Source organism: Delphinus delphis, chromosome 6 (genome assembly GCF_949987515.2).
Source record: "Delphinus delphis chromosome 6, mDelDel1.2, whole genome shotgun sequence".
NCBI lineage: Eukaryota > Metazoa > Chordata > Mammalia > Artiodactyla > Delphinidae > Delphinus > Delphinus delphis.
Genome location: NC_082688.1, coordinates 97338920 through 97350610, shown reverse-complemented (window position 1 = coordinate 97350610; position 11691 = coordinate 97338920). Strand labels below are relative to the sequence as shown.

The 11691-nt window shown below is 49.4% G+C and overlaps 1 protein-coding gene across 2 annotated transcripts in view; it reads left to right on the top strand.

Moving 5' to 3' along the window:
- The first annotated feature begins 8152 nt into the window (after positions 1-8152).
- LZTS1 (leucine zipper tumor suppressor 1) overlaps positions 8153-11691 on the top strand; it is a 49584-nt gene continuing 46045 nt past the window's right edge. Inside the window, exon 1 of one of the 2 annotated variants that reach the window (XM_060013548.1) lies at positions 8153-8380. The gene's annotated coding sequence lies outside the window, so the exon portion shown is untranslated. Of the gene's footprint in view, positions 8386-11691 lie in introns of both variants that reach the window. The other variant, XM_060013549.1, reaches the window with a different exon arrangement.

Below are 11691 nucleotides of genomic sequence, written 5' to 3'. Positions count from 1 at the left end.
GGGCTGGGCACAGCACAAGTGTTGACCCGTTACACCCTCACGGCAACACTGTGAGGCAGGTGTGGTACTCGGGAACCTCAAGCAAACTGAGGCTCCTTCACAGGGACAATTAGTCCAAGATTACCAGGAGCCTCTTCCCACCAAGGTGCTCTCTTGGTAGCTGCGACCATCCTTCTTTGTTGCTCCCAGCAACCTTAGGTAAACAGAGTCAGAAAATGCCAGAAGCGACCTCAGACCTGGTTGTACCTGGTACAACCACCTGCTACCTTCCCTTCCCTGTCCCCCTCCCCTCCTCTTCTATTTTTGCAGCTGGTGAGATGGAGGCCTTCTCAATCAGTCTGGCAACAAAAGCAAAAGAAATGGTCAACATGTAATGAATACAGTCTGGGAACAAAGGCAAAATATAGGGTGAACACCTAGAGAATTTGATACACAAAGTGAAGGGAGTGAAGTCAATACCAGAAGACGTGAGGGGAGAATGGCAGTGCTAACTGAGGAGTGGAGTGACCTGGAAGATTTAATTAGAAAGCCAGGCAGGCCAGCAGGAGCCCAAGCCCAGGGCAGGTCCCAGCTGACCAGTCTTGATCCCACCAACTCTGAGGGGACAGCATCAGCCTTTCAGTCTAGGACTCCCAGAGCTGCTTCCTCAGAAACAACTGAGGAAATGTGTAAATTCCATTTCAGCACACGGGGTCTCAAAAGCCTCTCTGCTATTTTGTTGTTGTTTGTTTTTTTGTTTTTTTGCGGTACGCGGGCCTCTCACTGTGGTGGCCTCTCCTGTTGCGGAGCACAGGCTCTGGACGCACAGGCTCAGCAGCCATGGCTCACGGGCCCAGCCGCTCCGCGGCATGTGGGATCTTCCCAGACCGGGGCACGAACCCGTGTCCCCTGCATCGGCAGGCAGACTCTCAACCACTGCGCCACCAGGGAAACCCCCTCTCTGCTATGTTTTTCTACCCCCCTGGGGGGAGGAAATGAGCGTGCCAACATTCTCCAAAGGGGAACTAAATGATTTCCCGGAAGTCATGGTCTCATATGCTCTATTTGCTTAAATGAGTTTAGGGCTACAAGCAAATGTGGGCTGGGCAGGGCCCATTTACTAAAGGCCTCTCTCAGAACTGACACAGGTCATGCCAACTTCTTTGTCTGCGTGTCATTCCTCAGCCTAGGGGAGCAATTAGCCCAAAGCCAATTAGTCCATTATTCACCACCCACGTGCAGCAGCAGGCTGAGTGTTATGAGGGAGATAGAAAAATAAGAGAGAAAAATAAGAGGTGGTCCCTGCCCTTGTTTAGTCATTAAATGTGGAGGACCTATCATGGGCCAAGCATGGAGCTGACCACTTCAAAATCTAGTAGGAAAATGAGATGCATTCACCTGAAACAATAAAGCACAAGTTACAAAGTGCACAATGAAGGAAAGAAGATCAGGACATGGATGTGACATGATTCAATAGGACTTCGGTGAGGTGGGAGTAGGGGCTGAAGGAGGGCTGGGTCAGAGCTTGGGGAGGGCCTTGAAAGACACTTCCATTCTGGCTAGAAGGAAGACAAGGGCACGGAGGTGGACGTGGCCTTGATGGAGGTGGGGAGGCCATGTGGAAATGAGGAGACATACATGTTGGAAAGAGGGAGAAAAAGGGATGCACAGGTAAGGAAGTGGCTCACTGTAGAAATGCTAAGAAATAAGTATAAACTTGATGGTGGACAGGAAGCGGCTTTATCTCGTGCTTACAGCGGTCCTGGAAGGCGCCACTTCATTGTGGGGGGTCTCTAACCTTGGGTAGAGCTTAGAAGCATCAACTCTACAGAGATGGCCAGGAAGAGTAGAGAGAGCAAAGGCTTTGGGTGGAACTGCATTCCAGTCCTTTTTCTTCCACTTATTAGTGGTGGGATTTGGGGCAAATTACTTAAGCACTCTGAGCTGCAATTTTTTCACTTGGAAAATAGAAATAATGATTTCCACAATTAAGTAGATAAATATCTAATACTAAATATCTAATACTGTAGATAAAATGTCCAGCAAAGTTGAGGTACATAACAGACAAGCAGTGATTGTTAGTTCTCTCCATAGCTTCCCCCTTCTCCCTTGAAGACAAGAGATACAGATATATCCCAATATCTATTCCACTTCCAACCCTTTGGTCAAAGCCAGTCAAAGTAATCTCATTGAGTTTGCCAATGATTGCTTGCCAATGTGGCTAAGCCTGCCCAGCATCAGCAGAGAGCCTTCCAGGAAAGGTTTTCTTGATCCTAGGAAAGAGATGCAGAAACAAAGGTCCTTTAATCCTCAGAGCATTGCTGGTTTTGGGTGTGACAACTAGACTGATAGATCCAGCCTGTAGTCCTGAAGGGCAAAACCCTTACTCTGAGGATAGCAAACCGGGACATGGAGAGACATGATCTCTGATGACATTGTGAAGCCACGGTATGAACTAACCAGGGAGCTGATCACTTCATTTATTCATTCATGAGATTTTTTTCCTATTTTTTAAACCAGTTTGATTCAAGTTTTTCTATTACTTGTAAGTGGAAACATCCGCCGGCTTCACAGTTTTAGACAAACTAGTCCAAACCCTGGAAGAAATAGATTGCATAACAGGTGATAGCCCAGAACCTTTCAGAGCAAGGATGTTGAATTAGAAACAGCCTATGGTGTACTATTGAAAATGGTATTGGGGTGGGCGGAATCAAATCAGAACACTTCCTTCTTGTTTTTCCCTAATCTAGTTTAACCCTGCATTTACACTGAAAGGTTTGCTAAACAGTTATCTTATGAGCCTTGTCAGCTGGTGGCTGAACAAAGCTTATTAGCACTGGAAGCTAGTTAGTGTCACTTGAGTCCTTTGCATTAGCTAAGGTGGCTGGTTTACTATTCTCTGCTCAGGGGAATGCTGCCTGCCTGTGGTCTACACTGCCCAAACCAAAGCACATCACATACTGTATCAGTCACATGGTTGCTGAGGCCTTAAGGCCCATGCCTTAAGACCTTGGTGTCCCAGTGAGGCTGGGCCAACTTCCTGTCTTGCTCTTTGACTCAGTTTTCCTTTCAGTGAAAGAGTGGGGTGGACATACTTCTTAAGGTAACTTGAGCATCTTAGTGGAGTTGAGTCAGCCCAGGATAGGAATTCTGAGGTCAGCAAGTTCTCCCCAGGGCATCAAGGAGTGTTTGTTCTGTCTACAACTTCCGTGGTCTCCTGAACCGGAACATAGGTTAAGTACTCAGAATGAAGTTATAGATAATAATGCCACTGACGATAATGATGGTGATAATGATAACGATAAACAATTTCTGAAAGTCATGAAGTGCTTTCGAGGAAAGGAGAAACACTACTTGCATTTTATCTAATTTGTTTTCTTAACACCCAGAGAAGTCAAGGAAGAGATGTCCCTCCCAAAGCAAAGGAGTTTAGTGATATCCAGAGATAAGAGATGCAAGGTGCCCAGGGACATACAGGTAAGAAACGTAAATTCTGGTTATAAGAGCTTAACCTCCAGGGCAACTCCAGGGCAACTGTTTTCTACCCTGGAGGGAGACAGGATACTGGTTAGGCATCCTCTAAGATCAGGAGGCACTGGCTTGGCCTACACGAAAACCAGCCTTCCTCTACTTTCCTGGGGTAGCTGGAAGATAGAAGTAGTGGAAGCCTGTTGATTCCTTAAAGCTTTTCTCAATTCTCTAGCATTATAATAGATTCTTGCCTACTTTTGGAGATTACCCAGCCTCAGTTAAATATAGTCAGCCTTTCTTACCTCCCAACCCAAGGCCCTGAATTTTTAGACTTGAAATAATATTAAACAATTATTTAACATTCTTTACTTTTCTTACTAACTTTGACGTCAGCAATTCTTTTCATATTTGTGTCACTGCCACAAGACAGATAGGGCAAATGTTATTATGCCCATTTCACTGATGAGCAAACTGAATCTCAAACAGGTTGTGACAAGACCACAAGTTTGAAGAAGTGGGAATAGGTGTGAATCTTTTGTATATGAGTTTATTGCTCTCTCTGCAACATCATCCTGCCTTCCACCATGGAATTTATTTAAGTACTTTTTGAGTGCTTGCTGTGTACCAAAAATGTGCTGGGGATTCAATATTGAACAAAGAAGATATTGGTCTTTGAACAAGAAACTTACAGAAGAGTTGAAGACAAACAAGAAGCCAGGCAATTATTTAAATTGTGATAGGAGAAAGTGCATTGAGGGACTTTCCTGGTGGCACAGTGGTTAAGAATCTGCCTACCAATGCAGGGGACACAGGTTCGATCCCTGGTCCAGAAGATCCCACATGCCACGGAGCAACTAAGTCTGTGTGCTACAACTAGTGAAGGCTGCATGCCCTAGAGCCCGTGGTCCGCAACAAAGAGTAACCCCTGCTTGCTGCAACTAGAGAAAGCCCGAGTGCAGCATCGAAGACCCAACACAGCCAAAAAAAAAAAAAAAAGTACACTGAAAAAAGCAGAGGTGTTTCTAGTTCAGACGAGCTGCTGGGTTAACTGGTCCATGGGCTTGGTCCTCTGTGGCCGATCTGAGGTCCTACAGATGGATAACAGAGTGATGAGCTAGAACAGTAAGCTACTTGGCCCTCAGGTAATGAGCAGATGAAGATGGCAGGGAATTTTTTTTTAATATCTTTATTGGAGTATAATTGCTTTACAATCATGTGTTAGTTTCTGCTTTATAAGAAAGTGAATCAGTTATACATATACATGTGTTCCCATATCTCTTCCCGGCAGGGAATTTTTTATAAGAACATACTTTGTGACCCAGCTTTCTAGACTCAGCTCAGGCAAGGGAGAGCCTGTGTGATGCAGAGGGCCAAATGGGATACCCAGGGCCTAGTAGGGCAGCACTCTTTCACTAGACAAAGGAAGAGGAGCCACAGTGAGAATCTCACCAGTGGTTTTAGGGGCAGACACACCCAGGCATTGCATTACCATACCCAACAGCTGAATCAGGAAGCTAATTGTGGCCTTGTACTTCTGGAGTCCACATTCCTGAGGCTCTTGTGACCACACACACACACACACACACACACACATGCTCACCATCACAGCTCTCCTCTCCCATTCTGCTTCCTTACTTCCGCCCCCACTGTCCATACACCCCACTTTATCTCTGAAGCAGCCCCTGCACAGGGTGTTTCTATTCTTCCATACTGTTTCTGGATTCCACCCCTCACACACCCACCGAAACTCTGCCCAGGCCCTTTGCCTAACTCATTCCTTCTAAGAGGGCTGTGTGTCAAGCCCTAGAATGTCTGCCTAGAATGTCTCTGACAGAGCCACAGTACATCAGTGCTGGAGGAGGACCCTTAAAGAGTTTCATCCAAACTGTCCACTTTGCAGCTGAGGAAACTGAGGCCTAGCCAGGGGCATGGCTTGTCCAAAAGCATTTACATAGTCAGTGGTAAGGCCAGAACCAGAAGCAGGCCTCCAGAATCCTTCTGCCCCTTTCATGGAATTCCACATCTGAAGACACAAAAATTAGTTTGATCGAAGTCTGAAGACCCCTGGGTCCCTTACTCTGCCTTCCAAGAATCTACCCTTTCTTGAAGGTGCTGAGATGTTTGATCTATATTAACCCATTCAGCAAATATTACTGAGAAACTCTCATGTGTGGAGGTAACCACACCTATCCCTGGAGGTAGATGTAGAGTCCAGTACCTGACCCCAGATAGCTCAAGCTCCAGGGAATGCCAGCCCTATAGCCACAACCACCATGCAAGCAAGCACACATGTGCTGTGTGGATGGATGCAGCACAAGAGGCATGCATGGAGCTTTAGAGAAAGGAGCCATCATTCTACCTGGGATGATCAGAGAAGGTGTGAGTAAGGATTGCATTTTAGGTCTCAAATTTTGACAAAGAGAGAACGGCTTTTCGAATGAGGGATGAGTGCACACAAAGGTGGGGAAGAAGTGCTGTTCAGAGGAGGCTGAGTAGCCTTGGGGTTGACACACAGAAATTGTAGTATTACTTGTAATAGCTACCATGTGTATGTATTGGGTTGGCCAAAAAGTTCGTTCGAGTTTTTGTAAGAGCCTTCGGGGGAAACGAACGAACTTTTTGGCCACCCCAATACTTAGTAGGGATTCTTGTTTAAGCCTCACAACAAATCTATAAACACGAAATTCATTTATTCAACAAATATTTATCGAGTGCCTACTATGTGCCAACCAAGTTCTGGGTGTTGGGGATACATGTGTGAACAAAATGCACCAACTGTCTCAGCCATGCACAAAAGAGAAAGTCCCTGCCCTCAGGGAGTTTACATTCGGGAATTGTTACCCCCATTTTGTAAAGGAAAAAACTGACATATAAGGAAGTTAAGGTACTGGCTCAGGGTCATACAGTTGATAAGTAGCAGAGCCTGTTTGACCTCTTAAATTTCATGGTTTGCTGCCTCCCAGGAAGCCTGGAATTGAGAGATGGAGTCTTCACAGTCAAGAATTGGAGACAGGGCTTCCCTGGTGGCGCAGTGCTTGAGAGTCCGCCTGCCGATTCAGGGGACACGGGTTCGTGCCCCGGTCTGGAAGGATCCCACATGCCACGGAGCAGCTGGGCCTGTGAGCCATGGCTGCTGAGCCTGCGCGTCCGGAGCCTGTGCTGTGCAAGAACTGGAAATAGTGAGGATCCCCTAGAGCAGCTGTCCCCAACCTTTTTGGCACCAGGGACCGGTTTCGTGGAAGATAATTTTTCCACGGATGGGTGGTGGCGGGGGCATGGTTCAGGTGGTAATACGAGCGACGGGGAGCAGCAGATGAAACTTTGCTCCTTTGCACGCCATTCACCTCCTGCTGTGTGTTCTGGTTCCTAATAGGCCTAAAAAATTCGTTTATTTTTTTCCAAAATCTTACGGAAAAACCCGAGCGAACTTTTTGGCCAACCCAATACATACACATGGTAGCTATTACAAGTAATACTACAATTTCTATGTGTCAACCCCAAGGCTACTCAGCCTCTTCTGAACAGCACTTCTTCCCCACCTTTTTGTGCACTCATCCCTCATTCGAAAAGCCGTTCTCTCTTTGTCAAAATTTGAGACCTAAAATGCAATCCTTACTCACACCTTCTCTGATCATCCCAGGTAGAATGACGGCTCCTTTCTCTAAAGCTCCATCCGTGCCTCTTGTGCTGCATCCATCCACACAGCACATGTGTGCTGCCCTGGGGGTTGGGGACCGCTGCCCTAAAGGGTTTGAGTGGAGGAGTGGCAGAAACAAACTGGTGTACCTCCCTTCAGGCTGTCTTCCCCCATTCCAGTTATAATCAGAAGTCAGCCACCTCAGTCTTCCCCCGTCTGACACTCCCTGGGCAGAGCCATGCCTGGTTTTAACGCATTAGCCTTAGTGCACCCTCAGGACCCGAACTTCATGCAACACCTGGAACCCCACTTAACTGACCCTTTGTCCAACCAAAGCTTGTAAGGTTAGGTCCCCTCCTAGCTCAAATGCTAGAAGTTGAAAGTGAGGGTGGTAGAGAAAATGATAGCGTTAGAAAGGTACTGCGTAAGATTACAATCTGTAAACAGGCCTCAACTTTCACCTGAAACTCAGTCCCTGGGAAGGAGTTGGAAACCTTTGCCTTTGAATTGTCTTCGGAGTGGGAGTGCTAGTGGTCTAGGCTCCAATCTGCAATCCTGGCACGGTGAACCAATGCCCCTCACTAGGCTGCTGGTGCCGTCTTTGAACCTAGAAGTCCAGCCTTTTTGCAGGGTTTGGGGGTTGGAGTGGGGAGATGGTGCTAAGAAAATGAAACTTGTAAGAAGAAGGGGTGATAAGGAAGGACGTGAAAAAGAAGTGGGGAAATAAGAAGAAAAGGACAAAAAGAAGGAATGGGGAAAGAGAAAGAGGGGGAGGAAAAAGACTGAGCAGACGGGTCTGTCCGCAGCGATGTGCTGAAGCTGAGATCGGAGAGTTGGGGGAGCCGGGACCCCGCGCGGGAGGCGGATGCAGGCGAGCCGGAGGTCGAGAGCAGCCCCAGCTGTCAGCTGGGAACAAAGGCCGCCGAGCCGCAAGGACCAGCCGCCGGCAGCGCCTGGCCAATGAGCGGCGCCGGCTCGGGCCCCGCCCAGCCCAGCCCCGGCCCGCCCTGGCCAATGAACGGCGCCGACCCCGCCCCGGCCCGCCCGGCCCGCCCTGCCCTCCCGCCAGCCCGCGGCTCCGGGACCCGCGCGGAGGCCGGCGCGCCGGGAGCGGGCGGGCGCCGGGAGGGCGGCGAGACCGAAAGTTTCTCTGCCCGCCTAGTCCAGCGAGCCGGAGCCGCGAGCAGCCGCGGTATCCGCCCGGCCCGGCAGTTCTGGGAGAAGAAAGACGGGAGCACATCGCAAAACGCACTGAAAAACAAAAACTGAAGTCAGCCCCAGGCGCAGGGGCAGGTAAGGTGCGGTGGACATGGGTCTCGCTCCCTCCAGAGGAGGGTCTACGGCCCCGACAGGGCGCCCCAGCTCCGGAGAAATTGCGCTCCCCGCGGCGTGCCAGCGCGTCCGTCGGTCTTTGTCTGTCTGTGCCGGCGTCTGTCCAGGTGTCTTTGTCTCCGCATGTAACTGTCAGGGTCTCCCCTCTGCCTGGGCGCGTGCGGTGGGTCTGGTACCAGCCCGGAAGAAAGGAGGGTGCGTCCGTCCTTCCGTCTTTGTCTCCGTCTCCTGCAGACGGGGTTTATCTACTGCAAGCCCAGAATCTGATCTGGGGGGACATAGGTGTTGGGTGACACCGATGTCCAGAGATGAGGAAGCAGGAGGTGTGCGTGAGGGTCTGACAGCTGGGGCCTGGGCACTGAACTTTGCTGTCTGGAACTTTGAAGATGGGCTGTGTCCGCGCTGGTGGTGGGGACACGGATGCGGTTAGAGGTTTGGATTGTTTCACTGAAGGAGTAGGTCGCAGGGGATGAGGTGGATAGCGGGGGTGATGAACCTGGCCCCCTGGAGCAATTCAGCCAAAGCAACACACACACACAGTCTCACACCTACACACACACCACATTTATTTCTTTCTCTCACCCACCGCAGGCAGCCAGCCCCTCACCCTCTCCCCACCGCTACACACACACACACACACACACACACACACACACACACCCTTCCACATGCTTATCTCCAGCCTTTAGAGCACACAACTCAGCAGCAATAGGACCACAACACCAAGGGCTTTCCCCTTCCTCCTCCAGGTGGAAAGGACTAAACTGAAGGACATGAGCATTCTGCTCGCCCATGGGTGTGTCATGCCTAGGAAAGTGCTCCAGACTCGTTAGCTTCAGGGTCCTCAATTTCCCAGGAGCAAGGAGTACTTAGGGCGCTGAGCGTCTGAAGTTTCTGGGTCCTTCCTCTTCCATTCCATGCACATCCTCTCGCTGCCATCAGCCCCTCTGCTCTGGTCTTGGGTTCTGGCAAGTTTGAGGAGGTACCAAGCTCTGCAGAGCCCTTGGGAGGAGCTGTGCCAGGTAAGGATCTTCTGCTCTGCCAGCAGTGCAGCCTAATCATGGGAGCTGAGACGCCCAGCCACAGAGAGATGAGTTGTCTGCTTGGCACTTCTGTCTGCACCAGAGACCCTACAAAAGAGCCTGTAGGTAGGGGCAGGAGAGCGTCTGTAACCTGAGCTTCCTCTAAGTTCAAAAACAATTTTCCCTGGACATGCTGAGGAAAATACAGGTGTTGGAAGTATATGTATATATGTACGCACATGAAGATGGGTATCTGAGACAGCATTTACGGGGAGGAAGGCTGTTTGCGTTCAAGGGTTGAAGAGAGCACAGTCTGTGGGTGAAGTCTGTGGACAGAAGCATACACACTAATCAGGTGTGGGGTTTACACCTTGTATTTATCCAGCGCCTTTCTTCTTGAGGTGTTTTCTGCGCATCATAGACGTTACCTCATTTCGTATCTCCTTTACTCTCGTGACATAACTACCAGGTGAGCATGAAGCATGGCTGACTCTCTGTGCTCTGCCAGTGAAAAAAGTGAGGCCCCAGAGCAGCAGGGCTTTCCCAAGGTCCACAGCTAATAGGAGCAAAGTCAGGCGTAGCAAGTGGACTCCCCAGGCACGAGGGTTCAGCTGGGTAGATGTGAACGTGGGACACTCGCTCTGCCGGTAATGAGAAGAAACTCAGGTGTAGAAAGCAGAGTGTCTCTTTGAAGGTATCAGTGTGTGAGCCAGAAGGAGGATGGGACATTTGAGATGGTGGTATTTTTTTTTTTTTTTTTAACATTTATGGCAGTCTCTGCGATTCACAAGGTAGAACCTGTTTTAATAGTTCAGCTTGTGTGTCTGTCTGTCTGTAGGAGGAGCCCCTCATCTGGTCTGCCCCTGTGTCCAGGTAGATGTGTGTCAGGGTGGCTGCCGTCAAAGGGGTGCTGTTGTGCAGTGAAGGCTGGGGAGAGCCAGTGCATTGGGAATGTGTGAGGGAAAGATGAGCCGTGCCATTTCGAGAAACCATGTGTCTGCCTGTATGGGCACAGAGGTGGATGGGCTCCAGCTACGGGAAAATGGCTTTCTAGTCCCCAAAATGTATGTATATGCCTTTGCACTTTTTCAACATGCATTTAATAAATATTCATTGGATGCCTACAAAATGCAAGGCTCTGGAGCAGAAAGTGAGTCTACAAAGACAAAGAAGGTGATTATGGCAAACCTGTGGTTATGCAGCTTACAGAATAGTGTAATGGGGAATATTTAGCAACATTTAATACCCTTCACTAAGTACCCTGTGTGTCCAGTACTTTTTATTCATTATCTCCTTTAATGCTCAGCACAGCCCCACAGGGTATGTATGATTATTAGAGGAGGAGACTTAAATAACGTTGCCAGGATAGGAAATAGGGGAGCAAGGGTTTGAACTCAGCTCAGCCTTGCCTCTGGCTCTTTCCACTTTCTTCTGCTAGTTTTAGTGTTTGTTTTGTTTTTTTGTTTGTTTGTTTGTTTTTGTTGTGGCCTTTCCCGTTGCGGAGCACAGGCTCTGGACGCGCAGGCTCAGCGGCCATGGCTCACGGGCCTAGCCGCTCTGCGGCAGGTGGGATCTTCCCGGACCGGGGCACGAACCCGCGTCCCCTGCATCGGCAGGCGGACTCTCAACCACTGCGCCACCAGGGAAAGCCTTCTTCTGCTACTTTTGAACATGTTTCTTCTGTGCAAAATATTCTTACCCTGTTCCTCTACCTCCACCCAGCCAGCCCCTGCTGGCACTTCAGATTTTAACCATGAGGATCGACTCCTCCAAGAACCTGTCCCCTCTTCTCTCCTGAAGTCTGGGTCACATGCCTTCCTCCGAGTCCATCATTCCTTGCTCTCCTAGCATTTACCCACGGGCCCCTGAAGAGCCTCCAAAGTTCCTAGAGGCAGAGATCTTGTCGTGAATTCCCAGCTCAGAGTGGTGTTTGGCTGCTAGGAGGAATCCCATAGGAAATGCGTGTTTAATAAAGTAATGGGAGAGAAAAGAGCTGTCAGAGACTCTTGGTGAGAGCACTTTTCCTAGCAGCAGATTTCTGCTTGGGGACACTTTGCTGGAGTGACCTCTGACTTCCTGCTGCTATTACTGGGCCAACGCTTTCAGGGCCTCTGCCTACATGGGCCTTCTCCATCCTGGTTCCTGCCTCCAGTAGTTCAGGAGCCTAAAGAAAACCCAGCCTTCACCCACCCTGCCAACCTACGCACTCTATCTTCAGGTCCATCGACCGAGAAGTACAATTATACAAGT